Source organism: Cryptomeria japonica, unplaced genomic scaffold (assembly GCF_030272615.1).
Source record: "Cryptomeria japonica unplaced genomic scaffold, Sugi_1.0 HiC_scaffold_24, whole genome shotgun sequence".
Lineage (NCBI taxonomy): Eukaryota > Viridiplantae > Streptophyta > Pinopsida > Cupressales > Cupressaceae > Cryptomeria > Cryptomeria japonica.
This window is the reverse complement of record NW_026728846.1, coordinates 960,001-985,000: the sequence shown is the minus strand read 5'-3', so window position 1 is coordinate 985,000 and position 25,000 is coordinate 960,001. Positions and strand designations below refer to the sequence as shown.

General features: G+C 60.5%; 2 non-coding genes across 2 annotated transcripts; both read right to left on the bottom strand.

Moving 5' to 3' along the window:
- Positions 1–3,881: 3,881 nt before the first annotated feature.
- Positions 3,882–4,000, bottom strand: LOC131861207 (5S ribosomal RNA). The gene has a single exon (XR_009360283.1). It is a non-coding gene; the product is annotated as a 5S ribosomal RNA (ribosomal RNA).
- A 7,816-nt stretch (positions 4,001–11,816) lies between these two features.
- Positions 11,817–11,935, bottom strand: LOC131861131 (5S ribosomal RNA). The gene has a single exon (XR_009360209.1). It is a non-coding gene; the product is annotated as a 5S ribosomal RNA (ribosomal RNA).
- Positions 11,936–25,000: the final 13,065 nt, after the last annotated feature.

The following is a 25,000-nucleotide window of genomic DNA, read 5'->3' as shown; positions in this document are numbered from 1 at the left end:
CAACTTGCCTGGGCTGCGCACCAGGAAGGGCTCAAGATGGCACCCGCGTTCCGTTTTTTTCACTATCTTTCAGAACGGAAATTTTAAAATCTCGTTTTTTTTTGCCTTTTCTGGAAATTAGTGAAGGCAGCGCATCAAAGGTGCGCAACGCTGGTGCGAACCTGGGAGCGCTCCGATGTGTGCTCCAAGGTGCGGCGTGCACGAAGTCGGACCCCGGTTTGCCCCGGGTGCGCACCTCGCGTGCACCTTGGTGCGCACACCTTGGCTGGGTTGCGCGCCCTGGTGGGCACCATGGTGCGCACCAAGGAGCGCTCCGAAGTGTGCTCCAAGGTGCGGCGTGCACGAAGTCGGAGCCCGGTTTGCCCCGGGTGCGCACCTCGCGTGCACCTTCGCCGCGGTGGGCACCATGGCGTGCACGAAGTCGGAGCCCGGTTTGCCCCGGGTGCGCACCTCGCGTGCACCTTCGCCGGGGTGGGCACCTTGGTGTGCAGACCTTGGCTGGGTTGCGCGCCCTGGTGGGCACCATGGTGCGCACCAAGGAGCGCTCCGAAGTGTGCTCCAAGGTGCGGCCTGCACGAAGTCGGAGCCCGGTTTGCCCCGGGTGTGCACCTCGGGTGGGCACCTTGGTGCGCATGCCTTGCCTGGGCTGCGCACCAGGGCGGGCTCAAGATGGCACCCGCGTTCCTTTTTTTTCACTATCTTTCAAAACGGAAATTTTAAAATCTCATTTTTTTTTGCCTTTTTCTGGAAATTAGTGAAGGCAGCGCATCAAAGGTGCGCACCTCGCTGCCCACCACGGTGCGCAACGCCGGTGGGCACCCGGGAGTGCTTCGAAGTGTGCTCCAAGGTGCTGCGTGCACGTTGTCGGAGCCCGGTTTGCCCCGGGTGCGCACCTCGCGTGCACCTTCGTCGGGGTGGGCACCTTGGCTGGGTTTGCCCCGGCTGCGCTCCGAAGCGGGGTTATTGGAGCGCCGCCTCTTTTTTTGTCGGAGCGTTTGGTGGGGTTTCTCGCATTGGCTCTTCCGAGGCCCGGTTGCCACCCTGGCGCGCACGAAGTCGGAAGTAGGGTTAATTGCCCGGGTGCGCACCTTTGCCAGGGTGGGCACCTTACCTGGGCTGCGCACCAGGGCGGGCTCAAGATGGCACGCGCGTTCCGTTTTTTTCACTATCTTTCAAAACGGAAATTTTAAAATCTCCTTTTTTTTTTGCCTTTTCTGGAAATTAGTGAAGGCAGCGCATCAAAGGTGCGCACCTCGCTGCCCACCTTGGTGTGCTCTGAGGTGCGCACCCGGGAGCGCTACGAAGTGTGCTCCAAGGTGCGGCGTGCACGTTGTCGGAGCCCGGTTTGCCCCGGGTGCGCACCTCGCCTGCACCTTGGCCGGGGTGGGCACCTTGGCTGGGTTTGCCCAGGGTGCGCTCCGAAGCGGGGTTACTGGAGCGCCCCCTCTTTTTTTGTCAGAGCGTTTGGTGGGGTTTCTCGCATTGGCTCTTCCCAGGCCCGGTTGTTGGGTGCGCTCCCACCCTGGCGCGCGCGAAGTTGGAAGTTGGGTTAATTGCCCGGGCGCGCACCTTCGCCAGGGTGGGCACCTTGGTGCGCACACCTTGGCTGGGCTGCGCACCAGGGCGGGCTCAAGATGGCACCAGCATTCCCTTTTTCTCACTATCTTTCAAAACGGAAATTTTAAAATCTCGTTTTTTTTTTGCCTTTTATGGAAATTAGTGAAGGCATCGCATCAAAGGTGCGCACCTCGCTGCCCACCTTGGTGTGCTCCGAGGTGCCCACCACGGTGCGCAACGCCGGTGCGAACCCGGGAGCGCCCCGATGTGTGCTCCAAGGTGCGGCGTGCACGAAGTCGGACCCCGGTTTGCCCCGGGTGCGCACCTCGCGTGCACCTTGGTGCGCACACCTTGGCTGGGTTGCGCGGCCTGGTGGGCACCATGGTGCGCACCAAGGAGCGCTCCGAAGTGTGCTCCAAGGTGCGGCGTGCACGAAGTCGGAGCCCGGTTTGCCCCGGGTACGCACCTCGCGTGCACCTTCGCCGGGGTGGGCACCTCGGCTGGGTTGCGCGCCCTGGTGCGCACCAAGGAGCGCTCCGAAGTGTGCTCCAAGGTGCGGCGTGCACGAAGTCGGAGCCCGGTTTGCCCCGGGTGCGCACCTCGCGTGCACCTTCGGCGGGGTTGCGCGCCCTGGTGGGCACCATGGTGCGCACCAAGGAGCGCTCCGAAGTGTGCTCCAAGGTGCGGCGTGCACGAAGTCGGAGCCCGGTTTGCCCCGGGTGCGCACCTCGCGTGCACCTTCGGCGGGGTTGCGCGCCCTGGTGGGCACCATGGTGCGCACCAAGGAGCGCTCCGAAGTGTGCTCCAAGGTGCGGCGTGCACGAAGTCGGAGCCCGGTTTGCCCCGGGTGCGCACCTCGCGTGCACCTTCGCCGCGGTGGGCACCATGGCGTGCACGAAGTCGGAGCCCGGTTTGCCCCGGGTGCGCACCTCGCGTGCACCTTCGCCGGGGTGGGCACCTCGGCTGGGTTGCGCGCCCTGGTGCGCACCAAGGAGCGCTCCGAAGTGTGCTCCAAGGTGCGGCGTGCACGAAGTCGGAGCCCGGTTTGCCCCGGGTGCGCACCTCGCGTGCACCTTCGCCAGGGTGGGCACCTCGGTGCGCACACCTTCTCAATGTTTTCTTGCCTTTTCTGGAAATTGGTGAAGGCAGCGCATCAAAGGTGCGCACCTCGGTGTGCTCCGAGGTGCGAACCCGAGAGCGCTCCGAGGTGCCCACGAAGTCGAAAGTCGGGTTAATTGCATTGTTTTCCCCGGGTGCGCTCCGAGGTGCGCAACATCGGCGCGCACCAAGGAGGGCTCCGAAGTGTGCTCCAAGGTGCGCACGATGGCGTGCACCTCTGGTGCGCACGATTCGGAGCTCGGTTTGACCGGGGTGCGCACACCTTGGCTGGGTTGCGCACCTTTTGTGCGCTCCAAGGTGCGCACGAAGTCGGAGCTCGGTTTGCCCCGGGTGCGCACCTTCGCCAGGGTGCGCACCTTGATGCGCACGCCTTGGCTGGGCTGCGCACCTTGGTGGGCGCCATGGTGCGCACCTTTCGTGCGCTCCAAGGTGCGCACGAAGTCGGAGCTCGGTTTGCCCCGGGTGCGCACCTTGGTGGGCGCCATGGTGCACTCCGAGGTGCCCAAGATTGGTGCGCACCAAGGAGCGCTCCGAAGTGCGCTCCAAGGTGCGCGCGAAGTCGAAAGTTGGGTTAATTGTCCGGTTTGCCTCGGGTGCGCACCTTGCGTGCACCTTCGCCAGGGTGGGCGCCTTGGTGCGCACACCTTGGCTGGGCTGCGCACACCTTGGCACCCGCGTTTCCTTCATTTTAAATTTTTTTTTTTTACAATCTCTCAAGTGGGAAATTCTATAATCTCAACTTTTTTTGCCTTTTCAGGAAACTTTTGAATGGAGCGCATCATTGGTGCGCTCCGAAGTGTGCTCCAAAGCTCTCTCCAGCTGCGTGCACCTGCCCCGGCCGCGCACCCGGCCCCGCCCAGCTTCGCTCACCTGTCCCGGGCGTCTGGTGCGGAACCTTAGAGTAAGAAACATCACCGTGCACCTTGGCCAACGTGCGCGACTCGACCGAGCGCGCACTGGCCGAGGTGCACACCGATTTCACCTGGGTGCGCGCGCAGCACCTCGGGCGCACCGGGGTGCGCGCACAACGCCCGGGTTGCACCGTGGCCTGTGTGCTCGGGGCGCCTCGGGTGCGCGCTCGGTGTCGCCCCCGCGCGCGCGGTAGTGCGGGCAGCGCACCCCGGCCCGGCCCGGCCCCGACGAGAACGCAAACGGGCAAAAGGTTTATTCAAATAGCATTGCGATGCCCGGCGAAAAACTAAAAAAGGGTGCAACACCGGGACTTCCCGGGAGGTCACCCATCCCAGTACTACTCCGGCCCAAGCGCGCTTAACTGCGGAGTTCTGATGGGATCCGGTGCACTAACGCTGGTATGATCGCACCCGTTATGAGCTTGTCGCAGTGTGTACTTAGCAAACCGCGACCCACGTGCGAATCCACCCCGGCCACCCACCCCCGTCGAGGTGCACACCCTCCCTCGCGAAGTGCGCCCCGTTCGCCAAGTGTGAGCCCTGCCCGGGTGCGCGCACCTTGCTAGGGCGTCGGGTGTGCACCCGGCCCGGCCTACGTGCGTGCACCTGTAGGGGGCGTCGTGTGCGTGCAGTGTCCCGTCTGCAACGCGGTGCCCACACACCACCTCGGGCGCAACGACCTGCGCTCACATGTGGGCCGAGTGCACCTTGGTGCATGTTCGGGGCGCCTCGGGTGCACGCTCGATCTTGCCCCGGTGCACCAAGGCGCTCGGTTTGCCCCGGGTGCGCACTTGGTGCAAGGTGGGCACCCAAAATAGGGATCAAGCACCAAAACACAAGTTTCGGGATGCAAAATGGGACCCAAGGACCACAAATGCGTTCCAAGACCCATGATGGGTCCACGAGAACAAAAATGTGTTCCGAGACTTAATAAACAAATATTGGGTTTTAGGAGAAGAAACATGCTCTGATGCCCAAAACGAGAATCGACCCCGAAAAGGCCACAGGCCAAAAGTGGGATGCGAGACAAAAAAAAATGGGACCCGAGGACCAAAATTGGGTTCCCAGGTCGAAGACAGGGCAACCGGACAAGAAACGACCTCTAAGGCTCGAAATGAGTCCCGACGACTAAAACTTGACAAGAAGCACCCATCAGGCACCCAACTCGACACCCATGGGATGCCGACCCACCCGGGCTTCCACCTAGCACACCTTGGCACCCACCCACCCTCGCACCCAACCTCGCACCCAACTTAGCACCTTTGAACCCACATTGGCACTCACCCTGACCCTGGCACCTTGGAACCCACATTGGCACTCACCTTGACCCTGGCACCCACCTTTGCACTCACCTTGGGACCCACCCTGGCTCCCACCTCGGCACCCACCCAGACACCCACCTTGGTTCCTTGGCACCCACCTTGGATCCTTGGCACCCACCCCGACACCCACCTTGGCACGCAACTTGGCTACTTGCCACCCACCTTGGCTCCTTGACGCCCACCCCGACAACCACCCCGTGACCTACCCTGGCTAGGGTTGGTGCACACCCACCCTGGTGCCCACCTTGGCACCCACCCTATGACCCACCTTGGCACGCACCTTAGTACCCACCCCGTTACCCACCCTAGGACCCACCCCGTGACCCACCTTGGCCAGGGTGGGTGCCTTGGTGCGCACAACTTGCCTGGGCTGCACACCAGGGCGGGCTCAAGATGGCACCCGCGTTCCGTTTTTTTCACTATCTTTCAAAACGGAAATTTTAAAATCTCATTTTTTTCTTTTTTTTGCCTTTTCTGGAAATTAGTGAAGGCAGCGCATCAAAGGTGCGCAATGCTGGTGCGAACCCGGGAGCGCTCCGATGTGTGCTCCAAGGTGCGGCGTGCACGAAGTCCGAGCCCGGTTTGCCCCGGGTGCGCACCTCGCGTGCACCTTCGCCGGGGTGAGCACCTTGGCTGGGTTGCGCGCCCTGGTGCGTACCAAGGAGCGCTCTGAAGTGTGCTCCAAGGTGCGGCGTGCACGAAGTCGGAGCCCGGTTTGCCCCGGGTGTGCACCTCGGGTGCGCACCTCGCGTGCACCTTCGCTGCGGTGGGCACCTTGGCTGGGTTGCGCGCCTTGGTGGGCACCATGCAGTGCACGAAGTCGGAGCCCGGTTTGCCCCGGGCGCGCACCTCCGCCAGGGTGGGCACCTTGGTGCGCACAACTTGCCTGGGCTGCGCATCAGGAAGGGCTCAAGATGGCACCCGCGTTCCGTTTTTTTCACTATCTTTCAGAACGGAAATTTTAAAATATCGTTTTTTTTTGCCTTTTCTGGAAATTAGTGAAGGCAGCGCATCAAAGGTGCGCAACGCTGGTGCGAACCTGGGAGCGCTCCGATGTGTGCTCCAAGGTGCGGCGTGCACGAAGTCGGAGCCCGGTTTGCCTCGGGTGCGCCCTGGTGGGCACCATGGTGCGCACCAAGGAGCGCTCCGAAGTGTGCTCCAAGGTGCGGCCTGCACGAAGTCGGAGCCCGGTTTGCCCCGGGTGTGCACCTCGGGTGGGCACCTTGGTGCGCATGCCTTGCCTGGGCTGCGCACCAGGGCGGGCTCAAGATGGCACCCGCGTTCCTTTTTTTTCACTATCTTTCAAAACGGAAATTTTAAAATCTCATTTTTTTTTGCCTTTTTCTGGAAATTAGTGAAGGCAGCGCATCAAAGGTGCGCACCTCGCTGCCCACCACGGTGCGCAACGCCGGTGGGCACCCGGGAGTGCTTCGAAGTGTGCTCCAAGGTGCTGCGTGCACGTTGTCGGAGCCCGGTTTGCCCCGGGTGCGCACCTCGCGTGCACCTTCGTCGGGGTGGGCACCTTGGCTTGGTTTGCCCCGGCTGCGCTCCGAAGCGGGGTTATTGGAGCGCCGCCTCTTTTTTTGTCGGAGCGTTTGGTGGGGTTTCTCGCATTGGCTCTTCCGAGGCCCGGTTGCCACCCTGGCGCGCACGAAGTCGGAAGTAGGGTTAATTGCCCGGGTGCGCACCTTTGCCAGGGTGGCACCTTACCTGGGCTGCGCACCAGGGCGGGCTCAAGATGGCACGCGCGTTCCGTTTTTTTCACTATCTTTCAAAACGGAAATTTTAAAATCTCCTTTTTTTTTTGCCTTTTCTGGAAATTAGTGAAGGCAGCGCATCAAAGGTGCGCACCTCGCTGCCCACCTTGGTGTGCTCTGAGGTGCGCACCCGGGAGCGCTACGAAGTGTGCTCCAAGGTGCGGCGTGCACGTTGTCGGAGCCCGGTTTGCCCCGGGTGCGCACCTCGCCTGCACCTTGGCCGGGGTGGGCACCTTGGCTGGGTTTGCCCAGGGTGCGCTCCGAAGCGGGGTTACTGGAGCGCCCCCTCTTTTTTTGTCAGAGAGTTTGGTGGGGTTTCTCGCATTGGCTCTTCCCAGGCCCGGTTGTTGGGTGCGCTCCCACCCTGGCGCGCGCGAAGTTGGAAGTTGGGTTAATTGCCCGGGCGCGCACCTTCGCCAGGGTGGGCACCTTGGTGCGCAAACCTTGGCTGGGCTGCGCACCAGGGCGGGCTCAAGATGGCACCAGCATTCCCTTTTTCTCACTATCTTTCAAAACGGAAATTTTAAAATCTCGTTTTTTTTTTGCCTTTTATGGAAATTAGTGAAGGCATCGCATCAAAGGTGCGCACCTCGCTGCCCACCTTGGTGTGCTCCGAGGTGCCCACCACGGTGCGCAACGCCGGTGCGAACCCGGGAGCGCCCCGATGTGTGCTCCAAGGTGCGGCGTGCACGAAGTCGGACCCCGGTTTGCCCCGGGTGCGCACCTCGCGTGCACCTTGGTGCGCACACCTTGGCTGGGTTGCGCGGCCTGGTGGGCACCATGGTGCGCACCAAGGAGCGCTCCGAAGTGTGCTCCAAGGTGCGGCGTGCACGAAGTCGGAGCCCGGTTTGCCCCGGGTGCGCACCTTCGCCGCGGTGGGCACCATGGCGTGCACGAAGTCGGAGCCCGGTTTGCCCCGGGTGCGCACCTCGCGTGCACCTTCGCCGGGGTGGGCACCTCGGCTGGGTTGCGCGCCCTGGTGCGCACCAAGGAGCGCTCTGAAGTGTGCTCCAAGGTGCGGCGTGCACGAAGTCGGAGCCCGGTTTGCCCCGGGTGTGCACCTCGGGTGCGCACCTCGCGTGCACCTTCGCTGCGGTGGGCACCTTGGCTGGGTTGCGCGCCTTGGTGGGCACCATGCAGTGCACGAAGTCGGAGCCCGGATTGCCCCGGGCGCGCACCTCCGCCAGGGTGGGCACCTTGGTGCGCACAACTTGCCTGGGCTGCGCACCAGGAAGGGCTCAAGATGGCACCCGCGTTCCGTTTTTTTCACTATCTTTCAGAACGGAAATTTTAAAATCTCGTTTTTTTTTGCCTTTTCTGGAAATTAGTGAAGGCAGCGCATCAAAGGTGCGCAACGCTGGTGCGAACCTGGGAGCGCTCCGATGTGTGCTCCAAGGTGCGGCGTGCACGAAGTCGGACCCCGGTTTGCCCCGGGTGCGCACCTCGCGTGCACCTTGGTGCGCACACCTTGGCTGGGTTGCGCGCCCTGGTGGGCACCATGGTGCGCACCAAGGAGCGCTCCGAAGTGTGCTCCAAGGTGCGGCGTGCACGAAGTCGGAGCCCGGTTTGCCCCGGGTGCGCACCTCGCGTGCACCTTCGCCGCGGTGGGCACCATGGCGTGCACGAAGTCGGAGCCCGGTTTGCCCCGGGTGCGCACCTCGCGTGCACCTTCGCCGGGGTGGGCACCTTGGTGTGCAGACCTTGGCTGGGTTGCGCGCCCTGGTGGGCACCATGGTGCGCACCAAGGAGCGCTCCGAAGTGTGCTCCAAGGTGCGGCCTGCACGAAGTCGGAGCCCGGTTTGCCCCGGGTGTGCACCTCGGGTGGGCACCTTGGTGCGCATGCCTTGCCTGGGCTGCGCACCAGGGCGGGCTCAAGATGGCACCCGCGTTCCTTTTTTTTCACTATCTTTCAAAACGGAAATTTTAAAATCTCATTTTTTTTGCCTTTTTCTGGAAATTAGTGAAGGCAGCGCATCAAAGGTGCGCACCTCGCTGCCCACCACGGTGCGCAACGCCGGTGGGCACCCGGGAGTGCTTCGAAGTGTGCTCCAAGGTGCTGCGTGCACGTTGTCGGAGCCCGGTTTGCCCCGGGTGCGCACCTCGCGTGCACCTTCGTCGGGGTGGGCACCTTGGCTGGGTTTGCCCCGGCTGCGCTCCGAAGCGGGGTTATTGGAGCGCCGCCTCTTTTTTTGTCGGAGCGTTTGGTGGGGTTTCTCGCATTGGCTCTTCCGAGGCCCGGTTGCCACCCTGGCGCGCACGAAGTCGGAAGTAGGGTTAATTGCCCGGGTGCGCACCTTTGCCAGGGTGGGCACCTTACCTGGGCTGCGCACCAGGGCGGGCTCAAGATGGCACGCGCGTTCCGTTTTTTTCACTATCTTTCAAAACGGAAATTTTAAAATCTCCTTTTTTTTTTGCCTTTTCTGGAAATTAGTGAAGGCAGCGCATCAAAGGTGCGCACCTCGCTGCCCACCTTGGTGTGCTCTGAGGTGCGCACCCGGGAGCGCTACGAAGTGTGCTCCAAGGTGCGGCGTGCACGTTGTCGGAGCCCGGTTTGCCCCGGGTGCGCACCTCGCCTGCACCTTGGCCGGGGTGGGCACCTTGGCTGGGTTTGCCCAGGGTGCGCTCCGAAGCGGGGTTACTGGAGCGCCCCCTCTTTTTTTGTCAGAGCGTTTGGTGGGGTTTCTCGCATTGGCTCTTCCCAGGCCCGGTTGTTGGGTGCGCTCCCACCCTGGCGCGCGCGAAGTTGGAAGTTGGATTAATTGCCCGGGCGCGCACCTTCGCCAGGGTGGGCACCTTGGTGCGCACACCTTGGCTGGGCTGCGCACCAGGGCGGGCTCAAGATGGCACCAGCATTCCCTTTTTCTCACTATCTTTCAAAACGGAAATTTTAAAATCTCGTTTTTTTTTTGCCTTTTATGGAAATTAGTGAAGGCATCGCATCAAAGGTGCGCACCTCGCTGCCCACCTTGGTGTGCTCCGAGGTGCCCACCACGGTGCGCAACGCCGGTGCGAACCCGGGAGCGCCCCGATGTGTGCTCCAAGGTGCGGCGTGCACGAAGTCGGACCCCGGTTTGCCCCGGGTGCGCACCTCGCGTGCACCTTGGTGCGCACACCTTGGCTGGGTTGCGCGGCCTGGTGGGCACCATGGTGCGCACCAAGGAGCGCTCCGAAGTGTGCTCCAAGGTGCGGCGTGCACGAAGTCGGAGCCCGGTTTGCCCCGGGTACGCACCTCGCGTGCACCTTCGCCGGGGTGGGCACCTCGGCTGGGTTGCGCGCCCTGGTGCGCACCAAGGAGCGCTCCGAAGTGTGCTCCAAGGTGCGGCGTGCACGAAGTCGGAGCCCGGTTTGCCCCGGGTGCGCACCTTCGCCGCGGTGCGCACCATGGCGTGCACGAAGTCGGAGCCCGGTTTGCCCCGGGTGCGCACCTCGCGTGCACCTTCGGCGGGGTTGCGCGCCCTGGTGGGCACCATGGTGCGCACCAAGGAGCGCTCCGAAGTGTGCTCCAAGGTGCGGCGTGCACGAAGTCGGAGCCCGGTTTGCCCCGGGTGCGCACCTCGCGTGCACCTTCGGCGGGGTTGCGCGCCCTGGTGGGCACCATGGTGCGCACCAAGGAGCGCTCCGAAGTGTGCTCCAAGGTGCGGCGTGCACGAAGTCGGAGCCCGGTTTGCCCCGGGTGCGCACCTCGCGTGCACCTTCGCCGCGGTGGGCACCATGGCGTGCACGAAGTCGGAGCCCGGTTTGCCCCGGGTGCGCACCTCGCGTGCACCTTCGCCGGGGTGGGCACCTCGGCTGGGTTGCGCGCCCTGGTGCGCACCAAGGAGCGCTCCGAAGTGTGCTCCAAGGTGCGGCGTGCACGAAGTCGGAGCCCGGTTTGCCCCGGGTGCGCACCTCGCGTGCACCTTCGCCAGGGTGGGCACCTCGGTGCGCACACCTTCTCAATGTTTTCTTGCCTTTTCTGGAAATTGGTGAAGGCAGCGCATCAAAGGTGCGCACCTCGGTGTGCTCCGAGGTGCGAACCCGAGAGCGCTCCGAGGTGCCCACGAAGTCGAAAGTCGGGTTAATTGCATTGTTTTCCCCGGGTGCGCTCCGAGGTGCGCAACATCGGCGCGCACCAAGGAGGGCTCCGAAGTGTGCTCCAAGGTGCGCACGATGGCGTGCACCTCTGGTGCGCACGATTCGGAGCTCGGTTTGACCGGGGTGCGCACACCTTGGCTGGGTTGCGCACCTTTTGTGCGCTCCAAGGTGCGCACGAAGTCGGAGCTCGGTTTGCCCCGGGTGCGCACCTTCGCCAGGGTGCGCACCTTGATGCGCACGCCTTGGCTGGGCTGCGCACCTTGGTGGGCGCCATGGTGCGCACCTTTCGTGCGCTCCAAGGTGCGCACGAAGTCGGAGCTCGGTTTGCCCCGGGTGCGCACCTTGGTGGGCGCCATGGTGCACTCCGAGGTGCCCAAGATTGGTGCGCACCAAGGAGCGCTCCGAAGTGCGCTCCAAGGTGCGCGCGAAGTCGAAAGTTGGGTTAATTGTCCGGTTTGCCTCGGGTGCGCACCTTGCGTGCACCTTCGCCAGGGTGGGCGCCTTGGTGCGCACACCTTGGCTGGGCTGCGCACACCTTGGCACCCGCGTTTCCTTCATTTTAAATTTTTTTTTTTTACAATCTCTCAAGTGGGAAATTCTATAATCTCAACTTTTTTTGCCTTTTCAGGAAACTTTTGAATGGAGCGCATCATTGGTGCGCTCCGAAGTGTGCTCCAAAGCTCTCTCCAGCTGCGTGCACCTGCCCCGGCCGCGCACCCGGCCCCGCCCAGCTTCGCTCACCTGTCCCGGGCGTCTGGTGCGGAACCTTAGAGTAAGAAACATCACCGTGCACCTTGGCCAACGTGCGCGACTCGACCGAGCGCGCACTGGCCGAGGTGCACACCGATTTCACCTGGGTGCGCGCGCAGCACCTCGGGCGCACCGGGGTGCGCGCACAACGCCCGGGTTGCACCGTGGCCTGTGTGCTCGGGGTGCCTCGGGTGCGCGCTCGGTGTCGCCCCCGCGCGCGCGGTAGTGCGGGCAGCGCACCCCGGCCCGGCCCGGCCCCGACGAGAACGCAAACGGGCAAAAGGTTTATTCAAATAGCATTGCGACGCCCGGCGAAAAACTAAAAAAGGGTGCAACACCGGGACTTCCCGGGAGGTCACCCATCCCAGTACTACTCCGGCCCAAGCGCGCTTAACTGCGGAGTTCTGATGGGATCCGGTGCACTAATGCTGGTATGATCGCACCCGTTATGAGCTTGTCGCAGTGTGTACTTAGCAAACCGCGACCCACGTGCGAATCCACCCCGGCCACCCACCCCCGTCGAGGTGCACACCCTCCCTCGCGAAGTGCGCCCCGTTCGCCAAGTGTGAGCCCTGCCCGGGTGCGCGCACCTTGCTAGGGCGTCGGGTGTGCACCCGGCCCGGCCTACGTGCGTGCACCTGGAGGGGGCGTCGTGTGCGTGCAGTGTCCCGTCTGCAACGCGGTGCCCACACACCACCTCGGGCGCAACGACCTGCGCTCACATGTGGGCCGAGTGCACCTTGGTGCATGTTCGGGGCGCCTCGGGTGCACGCTCGATCTTGCCCCGGTGCACCAAGGCGCTCGGTTTGCCCCGGGTGCGCACTTGGTGCAAGGTGGGCACCCAAAATAGGGATCAAGCACCAAAACACAAGTTTCGGGATGCAAAATGGGACCCAAGGACCACAAATGCGTTCCAAGACCCATGATGGGTCCACGAGAACAAAAATGTGTTCCGAGACTTAATAAACAAATATTGGGTTTTAGGAGAAGAAACATGCTCTGATGCCCAAAACGAGAATCGACCCCGAAAAGGCCACAGGCCAAAAGTGGGATGCGAGACAAAAAAAAATGGGACCCGAGGACCAAAATTGGGTTCCCAGGTCGAAGACAGGGCAACCGGACAAGAAACGACCTCTAAGGCTCGAAATGAGTCCCGACGACTAAAACTTGACAAGAAGCACCCATCAGGCACCCAACTCGACACCCATGGGATGCCGACCCACCCGGGCTTCCACCTAGCACACCTTGGCACCCACCCACCCTCGCACCCAACCTCGCACCCAACTTAGCACCTTTGAACCCACATTGGCACTCACCCTGACCCTGGCACCTTGGAACCCACATTGGCACTCACCTTGACCCTGGCACCCACCTTTGCACTCACCTTGGGACCCACCCTGGCTCCCACCTCGGCACCCACCCAGACACCCACCTTGGTTCCTTGGCACCCACCTTGGATCCTTGGCACCCACCCCGACACCCACCTTGGCACGCAACTTGGCTACTTGCCACCCACCTTGGCTCCTTGACGCCCACCCCGACAACCACCCCGTGACCTACCCTGGCTAGGGTTGGTGCACACCCACCCTGGTGCCCACCTTGGCACCCACCCTATGACCCACCTTGGCACGCACCTTAGTACCCACCCCGTTACCCACCCTAGGACCCACCCCGTGACCCACCTTGGCCAGGGTGGGTGCACCCACCCTGGTGCCCACCTTGGCACCCACCCATCCTAGCACCCAGCCTGTGACCGGGCTTGGAACCCAACCTTGCACCCGCACCCGTCTTGGCCAGTGTGGGTGCGCACCCATCCTGGCACCCACGTTGTGACACACCCTTTAACCCACGCACCCTAGCACCCACGTTGGCACCCACCTTGGAACCCAACCTAGCAACTTGGCACCCACCCCGTGACCCACCTTGGCATCCACCATAGCAGTCGCCGACTTGGCACCCACCTCGGCACCCACCTTGACACTTGTGGACCCACCTTGCCACTCACCCTAGCATCGACCCATCCTAGCACCCACCCTGGCACCTTTGCACCCTAGCACTCACCCATCCTAGCACCTAACCTGTGACCCACCTTGACACTCACCCTCGCACCCACCTTGGAACCCAACCTAGCACCCACCCACCCTGACACCAACCCTAGCACCTACCCACCCTTGCACCCACCCTGTGACCCATCTTGGCACCCACCCATCCTACCACTCAACCTATCACCCACCTTCTCACCCACCTTGGCATCCACCTTAGCACCCACCCACACTGGCACCTTGGCACCCACCTCGGGCAAGGTGGGTGCACACCCACCCTGGCACCCAATTTAGAACCCACCGAGCATGTTACCCACCTTGGCACCCACATTGCAGCCCACCCTAGTACCCACCCTATGACCCACATTGGCATCCACACCCTAGCACCCAGGCACCTCGACACCCGCCTTGACACCCACCCTAGCACTGAACCTGTGACCCACCTTGGAACTCACCCTAGAACCCACCCACCCTGTGAACCACCTTGGCATCCACCTTAGCACCCACCCACCTTGGCACCCACTCTAGCACTCACCCATCCTAACACCCAACTTGTTACCCACCTTGGCACCCGCCCTCGCGTCCACCTTGAAACCCACCCTAGCACCCACCCACGCAGGAGCCCACCTTGGCACCCAACCTAACACCCACGCATCCTGGCACCCAACTTGTGACCCACCTTGGAACCCACCCTAGTACCCACCTTTGAACCCACTATATCACCAACCCACCTTGGCACCCACCCTATGACCCTCTTTGGAATCCACCCTAGCACGCACCCACCCTGGCACCCACCATGGAGCGCACCCTAGCACCCACCCACCTCGGCACGCACCTCAACACCCACCTTGGTGTGCGCACTGCGCCAACCTCTCAAAGACCCTATGTGGTGCGCTCCAAAGTGTACACCTTTGGTGCGCTCCAAGGTGCGCACCTTTGGTGCACACCGAGGTGCACACCAAAGTGTGCACCGAGGTGAGCACCAAAGTGCACTCCAGGGTGCACACCAAGGCGTGCACCTTTGGTGCGGTCAATGCAAACGAATTCGGAAGTTGGGGTCGATGTCCTAATCGCTGCTGCAGACTACACGTATGAGAATCGGACAAATAGCTTTATATAGGGGAGGTGTTGCGTTTGATGGGTCGACTCCCCTGGTTGTGTGCACTGCACCAACTTCAAAGACCCTGTCTTGTTTAAGAAGTCAAAAGTTGGGGTGGATGTCCTAATCATTGCTGCAGTCTACGCATGTATGAGAATCAGACAAATAGCTTATATAGGGGAGGTGTTGCATTCGGTGGGTTGACTCCCCTGGTTGTGCGCACTGCGCCAACCTCAAAGACCCCGCATAGCAGAAGAAGTCGGAAGTCGGATTTTGGTGAGCACCAAGGCGTGCACCTTTGGTGCGGTCAACGCAGACGAATTCAGAAGTTGGGGTGGATGTCCTAATCGTTGTTGCAGGCTACACATGTATGAGAATCAGACAAATAGCTTATATAGGGGAGGTGTTGGGTTTGATGGGTCAACTCCCTTGGTTGTGCGCATTACGCCAACCTCAAAGACCTTGTTTTCGTTAAGAAGTCAAAAGTTGGGGTCAATGTCCTAATGGCTCCTGCAGGCTACACATGTATGAGAATCAGACAAATAGCTTATATAGGGGAGGTGTTGGGTTTGATGGGTCGACTCCCCTGGTTGTGCGCATTACGTCAACCTCAAAGACCTTGTTTTCGTTAAGAAGTCAAAAGTTGGGGTCGATGTCCTAATTGCTCCTGTAGACTACACATGTATGAGAATCAGACAAATAGCTTATATAGGGGAGGTGTTGGGTTTGATGGGTTGACTCCCCTAGTTGTTCGCATTACACCAACCTCAAAGACCTTGTTTTCGTTTAGAAGCCGAAAGTTGGGGTCGATGTCCTAATTGCTCCTGCAGGCTACGCATGTATGAGAATCAGACAAATAGCTTATATAGGGGAGGTGTTGGGTTTGATGGGTCGACTCCCCTGGTTGTGCGCATTGCGCCAACCTCAAAGACCCTGCATTGCGGATGAAGTCGAAAGTCAGAGTTTGGTGTGCTACAAGGTGTGGTCGAAGGTGCTCACCTAGGTGTGCACCTTTGGAGCACAGGAAAAGTGCCCTCCAAAAGTGCGCACCTTTGGAGTGCACAAAAGTGCCCTCCAAAAGTGCGCACCTTTGGAGCGCAGAAAAGTGCCCTCCAAAAAGTGCCCTCCAAAAGTGCGCACCTTTGGAGCGCAGAAAAGTGCCCTCCAAAAAGTGCCCTCCAAAAGTGCGCACCTTTGGAGCGCAGAAAAGTGCCCTCCAAAAAGTGCCCTCCAAAAGTGCGCACCTTTGGAGCGCAGAAAAGTGCCCTCCAAAAAGTGCCCTCCAAAAGTGCGCACCTTTGGAGCGCAGAAAAGTGCCCTCCAAAAAGTGCCCTCCAAAAGTGCGCACCTTTGGAGCGCAGAAAAGTGCCCTCCAAAAAGTGCCCTCCAAAAGTGCGCACCTTTGGAGCGCAGAAAAGTGCCCTCCAAAAAGTGCCCTCCAAAAGTGCGCACCTTTGGAGCGCAGAAAAGTGCCCTCCAAAAAGTGCCCTCCAAAAGTGCGCACCTTTGGAGCGCAGAAAAGTGCCCTCCAAAAAGTGCCCTCCAAAAGTGCGCACCTTTGGAGCGCAGAAAAGTGCCCTCCAAAAGTGCGCACTTTTGGTGCGCACCAAGGCGCTGGTTCGGTCGTTGCAGGCGAGTTCGGAAGTTGGGGTCGATGTCCTGAGCGGAGGTGCAAACTACACAGGTGTCGGAATCGGACAAATAGCTTATATAGGGGAGGTGTATGCTTCGATGGGTCGACTCCCCAGGTTGAGCGCACCGCGCCAACCTCAAAGACCCTACGGTATGGATGAAGTCGGAAGTTGGGTCCGATGACCGATTCGATTAGTAGGTATGCTCATGAGGTCGGAATTTGGGTCCGATGACCTGCCATGTGCAGGAAGGCGAATGTTGACACTGTGCGTTGCAAGGTGCACACCAAGGCGCTGGTGCGGTCTTTTTAGTCGAGTTCGGAAGTTGGGGTCGATGTCCTGATCGGAGGTGCAAGCTACACAGGTGTGGGAATCGGACAAATAGCTTATATAGGGGAGGTGTATGCTTCGTTGGGTCGACTCCCCGGGTTGAGCGCACCGCGCCAACCTCAAAGACCCTACGGTATGGATGAAGTCGGAAGTTGGGTCCGATGACCGATTCGATATGTAGGCATACTCGCGAGGTCGGAATTTGGGTCCGATGACCTGCCACGTGCAGGAAGGCGAATGTTGGCACTGTGCGTTGCAAGGTGCGCACCAAGGCGCTGGTTCGGTCGTTGGAGGCGAGTTCGGAAGTTGGGGTCGATGTCTTGATCGGAGGTGCAAACTACACAGGTGTGGGAATCGGACAAATAGCTTATATAGGGGAGGTGTATGCTTCGTTGGGTCGACTCCCCGGGTTGAGCGCACCGCGCCAACCTCAAAGACCCTACGGTATGGATGAAGTCGGAAGTTGGGTCCGATGACCGATTCGATATGTAGGCATACTCGCGAGGTCGGAATTTGGGTCCGATGACCTGCCATGTGCAGGAAGGCGAATGTTGGGACTGTGCGTCGCAAGGTGCGCACCAAGGCGCTGGTGCCGTCGTTGCAGTCGAGTTCGGAAGTTGGGGTCGATGTCCTGGTCAGAGGTGCAAACTACACAGGTGTGGGAATCGGACAAATAGCTTATATAGGGGAGGTGTATGCTTCGATGGGTCGACTCCCTGGGTTGAGCGCACCGCGCCAACCTCAAAGACCCTACAGTATGGATGAAGTCGGAAGTTGGGTCCGATGACCGATTCGATACGTAGGCATATTGGCGAGGTCTGAATTTGTGTCCGATGACCTGCCATGCGCAGGAAGGCGGAATTTGGGTCCGATGACCGAGTTGATGGCGTGCCATGCGCAGAAAGGCGGAATTTGGGTCCGATGACCGAGTTGATGTTGATGGCCCGCCATGCACAGGAAGGCGGAATTTGGGTCCGATGACCGATTTGAAGGCGTGCCATACGCAAAAAGGCGGAGTTTGGGTCCGATGACCGAGTTGATATTGATGGCCCGCCATGCGCAGGAAGGCGGAATTTGGGTCCGATGACCTGACATACGCATGGAGTCCGACTCGGGGGCCGATGTTCGATTCGATGACTTGCATTGTGGGTAAAGTCGGAAGTTGTGGTCTTTGACCCGATTCGATGACCAGACTTCGGCTGCTTGAGAATCGGACAAATAACTTATATAGGGGAGGTAGTGTTCTCGAGCATCCTCCCCCCGTGCCCGTTTATGTCGATTGATGCTGGTGCTCGACTGGTTGGAGCGCTCGGATGCAAAAATCTTGCACCAGGATTTATCGATTGTGATGGACACGGCAAGTCTCCTGATTGCTATGCAGGAGCTCATCGTGAATCTCTATGCGGCCTTGGTATGGACTCGACCTGCGGAATGGTTCGGCAATGGTAGTCGCTCCAACACGTCCTTGCAATGGCCACAGAGGTGATTCGACTAGAGCTCCAGTCTAGCTTTTGGGTTGCTTGGCGGACTGGTATAGCCGCGATCGAGTTCCGGCCATGAACGTTTTAGATAGCTCTTGGGCTTTCTGGGACGGAAGTCGGAAGTTTGGGCTGTTGTCCGATTTGATGACCATTCTTCGGATGTGTGAGAATCGGACAAATAACTTATATAGGGGACTGTGTTGTCTCACGCAGCCCCCTCCGTGCCCCTCTATCTCGACCGATGTTGGTGCTTGAAAGGGTTGGGATCGCTCGGATTTATAAACGTGCACCACCATTTGTCGAGTGTGAGGGACGCGGCAGGTCTCCTAAATGCTATGCGGGCGCTCTCTGAGAATCTCTATCCGGCCTCGACACAGACTAGTCTTGCTGAATGGTTTGGCACTGGTAGTCGATCCAACACGTCGTTGTTGTGGCCGCCTAGGCGATTCGATTCGAGCCCCCGTCTAGCTTTTGGGTTGCTTGGCGGATTTTGCCCTATCCGCAAGTGAGCTCGGTCCCTAAACGTTCGAGAAACCCGATTGCTATGCGCCGACTCTCTTTCTTGCGAGCCTCCATCTAGCTTTTGGGTCTCTACGGAACGGAAGTCGGAATCTGGGACCGTTGTTTGATTCGACGAGGCAGACTACGGTTGTGCGAGAATCGGACAAATAACTTATATAGGGGAGGTGTTGACTGGAGCATTCTCCCCCGTGCCCCTCTAACTCGACCAATGCTGGCGCTCGAACGGTGGTAGCGCTCGGATTTTCATTGAGCGCCAGCATTGGTCGATTTAGAGGGGCATGCGAGATTCCCGAATGCTATGCGAGGGCTCTAACGGAAATGTCTATTGGTTTCGGTATGGATGCAATTGCGAGTGGTTCGGCAAAGGTAGTCGTTCCGATGCGTCCATGTCGTGGCCAAATCGATAATTCGATTTGAGCCCTCGTATAGCATTTGGGTCTCTCGATGTGATTCCGCATTCCAGTCCCTTTGGGCACTGCTTGAGCCGCATCCCAGGGGGTTCCCTTCCCAATAATCTGCCTCGCAACCCGATTGCTATGCGGTGAGGCTCCTCGGCCGCCTCGGAACTATCTGTGTATCAGACGCATCGCGGGATAAGGGGTTGGCAACGGTAGTCGCCCCAAGCGCGTCCGATGCTTGGACCATTCCGAGGCGGCCCTGAAGCCTCTTCCGTCTAGCCGTTGGGTCCTTCTCGCCGCATCCCTCGCCTCGCACCCCGATTGCTATGCGGTGAGGCTCCTCGGCCGCCTCGGAACTATCTGTGTATCGGACGCGTCGCGGGATAAGGGGTTGTCACTGGTAGTCGCCCCAAGCGCGTCCGATGCTTGGACCATTCCGAGGCGGCCCTGAAGCCTCTTCCGTCTAGCCGTTGGGTCCTTCTCGCCGCATCCCTCGCCTCGCACCCCGATTGCTATGCGGTGAGGCTCCTCGGCCGCCTCGGAACTATCTGTGTATCGGACGCGTCGCGGGATAAGGGGTTGTCATTGGTAGTCGCCCCAAGCGCGTCCGATGCTTGGACCATTCCGAGGCGGCCCTGAAGCCTCTTCCGTCTAGCCGTTGGGTCCTTCTCGCCGCATCCCTCGCCTCGCACCCCGATTGCTATGCGGTGAGGCTCCTCGGCCGCCTCGGAACTATCTGTGTATCGGACGCGTCGCGGGATAAGGGGTTGTCACTGGTAGTCGCCCCAAGCGCGTCCGATGCTTGGACCATTCCGAGGCGGCCCTGAAGCCTCTTCCGTCTAGCCGTTGGGTCCTTCTCGCCGCATCCCTCGCCTCGCACCCCGATTGCTATGCGGTGAGGCTCCTCGGCCGCCTCGGAACTATCTGTGTATCGGACGCGTCGCGGGATAAGGGGTTGTCACTGGTAGTCGCCCCAAGCGCGTTCGATGCTTGGACCATTCCGAGGCGGCCCTGAAGCCTCTTCCGTCTAGCCGTTGGGTCCTTCTCGCCGCATCCCTCGCCTCGCACCCCGATTGCTATGCGGTGAGGCTCCTCGGCCGCCTTGGAACTATCTGTGTATCGGACGCGTCGCGGGATAAGGGGTTGTCACTGGTAGTCGCCCCAAGCGCATCCGATGCTTGGACCATTCCGAGGCGGACCCGAAGCCTCTTCCGTCTAGCCGTTGGGTCCTTCTCGCCGCATCCTTCGCCTCGCACCCCGATTGCTATGCGGTGAGGCTCCTCGGCCGCCTCGGAACTATCTGTGTATCGGACGCGTCGCGGGATAAGGGGTTGTCACTGGTAGTCGCCCCAAGCGCGTCCGATGCTTGGACCATTCCGAGGCGGACCCGAAGCCTCTTCCGTCTAGCCGTTGGGTCCTTCTCGCCGCATCCCTCGCCTCGCACCCCGATTGCTATGCGGTGAGGCTCCTCGGCCGCCTTGGAACTATCTGTGTATCGGACGCGTCGCGGGATAAGGGGTTGTCACTGGTAGTCGCCCCAAGCGCGTCCGATGCTTGGACCATTCCGAGGCGGACCCGAAGCCTCTTCCGTCTAGCCGTTGGGTCCTTCTCGCCGCATCCCTCGCCTCGCACCCCGATTGCTATGCGGTGAGGCTCCTCGGCCGCCTTGGAACTATCTGTGTATCGGACGCGTCGCGGGATAAGGGGTTGTCACTGGTAGTCGCCCCAAGCGCGTCCGATGCTTGGACCATTCCGAGGCGGACCCGAAGCCTCTTCCGTCTAGCCGTTGGGTCCTTCTCGCCGCATCCCTCGCCTCGCACCCCGATTGCTATGCGGTGAGGCTCCTCGGCCGCCTTGGAACTATCTGTGTATCGGACGCGTCGCGGGATAAGGGGTTGTCACTGGTAGTCGCCCCAAGCGCGTCCGATGCTTGGACCATTCCGAGGCGGCCCCGAAGCCTCTTCCGTCTAGCCGTTGGGTCCTTCTCGCCGCATCCCTCGCCTCGCACCCCGATTGCTATGCGGTGAGGCTCCTCGGCCGCCTTGGAACTATCTGTGTATCGGACGCGTCGCGGGATAAGGGGTTGTCACTGGTAGTCGCCCCAAGCGCGTCCGATGCTTGGACCATTCCGAGGCGGCCCCGAAGCCTCTTCCGTGTAGCCGTTGGGTCCTTCTCGCCGCATCCCTCGCCTCGCACCCCGATTGCTATGCGGTGAGGCTCCTCGGCTGCCTTGGAACTATCTGTGTATCGGACGCGTCGCGGGATAAGGGGTTGTCACTGGTAGTCGCCCCAAGCGCGTCCGATGCTTGGACCATTCCGAGGCGGACCTGAAGCCTCTTCCCTCTAGCCGTTGGGGCTTTCTCGCCGCATCCCTCGCCTCGCACCCTGATTGCTATGCTGTGAGGCTCCTCGGCCGCCTTGGAACTATCTGTGTATCGGACGCATCGCGGGATAAGGGGTTGGCAGTGGTAGTCGCCCCAAGCGCATCCGATGCTTGGACCATTCCGAGGCGGCCCTGCAGCCTCTTCCGTCTAGCCGTTGGGGCCATCTCGCCGCATCCCCCACCTCGCACCACGATTGCTATGCGGTGAGGCTCCTTGGCCGCCTCGGAACTATCTGTGTATCGGACGCATCGCGGGATAAGGGGTTGTCACTGGTAGTCGCCCCAAGCGCGTCCGATGCTTGGACTATTCCGAGGCGGCCCTGCAGCCTCTTCCGTCTAGCCGTTGGGGCCATCTCGCTGCATCCCCCACCTCCTCGGCCGCCTCGGAACTATCTGTGTATCGGACGCATCGCGGGATAAGGGGTTGGCAGTGGTAGTCGCCCCAAGCGCGTCCGATGCTTGGACTATTCCGAGGCAGCCCTGCAGCCTCTTCCGTCTAGCCTTTGGGGCCATCTCGCCGCATCCCTCGCCTCGCACCCCGATTGCTATGCGGTGAGGCTCCTCGGCCGCCTGGGAACTATCTTCGTATCGGACGCATCGCGGGATAAGGGGTTGTCACTGGTAGTCGCCCCAAGCGCGTCCGATGCTTGGACTATTCCGAGGCGGCCCTGTGGCCTCTTCCGTCTAGCCGTTGGGGCCATCTCGCCGCATCCCCCACCTCGCACCCCGATTGCTATGCGGTGAGGCTCTTCGGCCGCCTTGGAACTATCTTCGTATCGGACGCATCGCGGGATAAGGGGTTGTCACTGGTAGTGGCCCCAAGCGCGTCCGATGCTTGGACTATTCCGAGGCGGCCCTGCAGCCTCTTCCGTCTAGCCGTTGGGGCCATCTCGCCGCATCCCCCACCTCGCACCCCGATTGCTATGCGGTGAGGCTCCTCGGCCGCCTTGGAACTATCTTCGTATCGGACGCATCGCGGGATAAGGGGTTGTCACTGGTAGTCGCCCCAAGCGCGTCCGATGCTTGGACTATTCCGACGCGGCCCTGTGGCCTCTTCCGTCTAGCCGTTGGGGCCATCTCGCCGCATCCCCCACCTCGCACCCCGATTGCTATGCGGTGAGGCTCCTCGGCCGCCTTGGAACCATCTTCGTATCGGACGCATCGCGGGATAGGGGGCTGTCACTGGTAGTCGCCCCAAGCGTGTCCGATGCTTGGACCATTCCTAGGCGGCCCTGAAGCCTCTTCCGTCTAGCCGTTGGGGCCTTCCCGCCCCATCCCTCGCCTCGCACCCCCGATTGCTATGCGGTGAGGCTCCTCGGCCGCCTTGGAACCATCTGTGTATCGGACGCATCGCGGGATAAGGGGTTGGCACTGGCAGTCGCCCCAAGCGCGTCCGATGCTTGGACCATTCCGAGGTGGCCCTGAAGCCTCTTCCGTCTAGCCGTTGGGGCCTTCCCGCCCCATCCCTCGCCTCGCACCCCGATTGATATGCGGTGAGGCTCCTCGGCCGCCTTGGAACTATCTGTGTATCGGACGCATCGCGGGATAAGGGGTTGGCACTGGTAGTCGTCCCAATCGCATCCGATGCTTGGACCATTCCGAGGCGGCCCTGCAGCCTCTTCCGTTTAGCCGTCGGGGCCTTCCCGCCGCATCCCTCGCCTCGCATCCCGATTCCTATGCGGTGAGTCTTCTCGGCCGCCGCGGAACTATACCTGTTATTGCTACTGCATCCTTCGGCTGGTAACCTCCTCTGCCGCCTTGGAACGTTCTCTTTGTCGGACGCGTCGCGGGATAAGGGGTTGGCACTGGTAGTCGCCCCAAGCGCGCCCGATGCATAGACCGCTCCGAGTCGACCTTGCTTTCAGCCTCTCACATGCATAGACCTCTCTGAGTCGACCCTGCAGCCTCTCACGTTTAGCCTTTGGAATCTCGCCTCACAACATGATTGCTATCCTTGATGCATCCCTTGCCTCGAGCCCTGATTGCTTTCTTGGCTGCATCCCTCCTCTCCTCACAGCCCGGTTGTCATCACTGCTTCATCCGTCGCTTCATGCATTCTGGCTGCTGGGCCCTTCCCACCGCACACCTCGATTGCTATCTCTTCTGCATCACACACCCCGATTGCTATCTCTGCTACATCCCTCGGCTCTCACTTCTGCATCCTTCGCCTCACACCTCGATTGCTATCAATGCTGCATCCGTAACCTCACACCCCGATTGCTATGCGGGGAGGCTCCTTGGCCGCCTTGGAAATTTCTGTGTGTCGGACGCACCGCGGGATAAGGGGTTGGCACTGGTAGTCGCCCCAAGTGCGCCCGATTCTTAGACCGCTTCGAGGTGACCTCGTAGCCTCTTTCGTCCAGGCTTCCTGCCTTCAACGCCCTTTTTACACCTCGATTGCTATGCGCGGGCTCGTTGGCGTCTATCACCTCTCTGCGAAGAGTGGCACGATGATTGTTGGGGTAAATCGTAGCAGTCCGATCTCTGGCCTTGGGCCATTGTGAGGGCTGATCGATTTCCTGTGCGCATCTCGTGTTCGCCCAGTAACAGACTCGACGACTTGTAATCGGTCTTGTTCCCGATTGTTCCTGGAGGTAGTCTTCGGAACTCTTGGATTTGACCTGTCACTCGAACTGTCCTCTTCCGAGGATGCTTGTGTGTGTGTGCTTGTGCCATTTCCTTGGCGGTATTAACGAGATATTAAAGAGCGGAGTGAGCGCCTCGCCCAGCTATGTTTGGGGCTCTCACTCCCTTACCCGGTGTGCGACCGCTTTGCACGTAGGTTGCGGAGCATCGCGACTCTTTCGATGTTTGGCGGTTGTCTTCCGGTGATGCGTTGGTCCCGAAGTGCACGTTACTAGCATTTCTGCCATTGTTCTCGATCTTTGGCACGTTCCTTCGTTGCAATTGGATATATATCTCCGTTTATACGCGCAGGCTTCTCCCGCCTATTCAGCGCTGTCCCACTCTCAGCACTCTCGTGGTCTCCTTGGCTTCTCTCTCCCGTGAGCGAGCTCTCTTCTCGAGTCTTTTCCATGTCCCATGGAGGTTGCCTTGCGAAATTCGGGCACACAAACGTGACCGGATAAGAGCGGAATTGCCTATGAGGAGAAGCTCACCTTAGGGAGCAGCAATGCCGAGTGTTTCGACAGAGGGTAGAGGGGGCGTTGTTTGGGCGGTTGCACAAAAGAGTGCTACGTTTGCACTGAAGGTTGCTTCTTCGTCTCCGACGAACTCTTCGAGGCAAAAAAGCTTGTTTACGGGGTCGAGGTGGGACTGTTCGTGCGAGTTGCGCCACCAAAAGTGCGTAGGGGGCATATACCTGGGAAATGGATGTCTCTGAGTGGCCTTACTCGGTCGCGTGCACGGTGCATTCTCTAACGGCAGGACTGTCGCGAGCATGTGCGGTTCGGATGTTTTCGGGTAAAGGGTTCCGTACGGGATGTTCTTCCCAGGCTCCTGTGAACCGAGACTCTGCATCGTCATGCTCCGGCTCCCGTGGGTGCTTCATGCCTCGTCGAGCTGTTTGTCGTGGACGATTAAGGCCGAGGCCTTCCTTCGAGAGGGGAATTGTTCAGGCTGGTCGAGGCGGGATTGTTCGTGCGGGGTGCACCACCAAAAGTG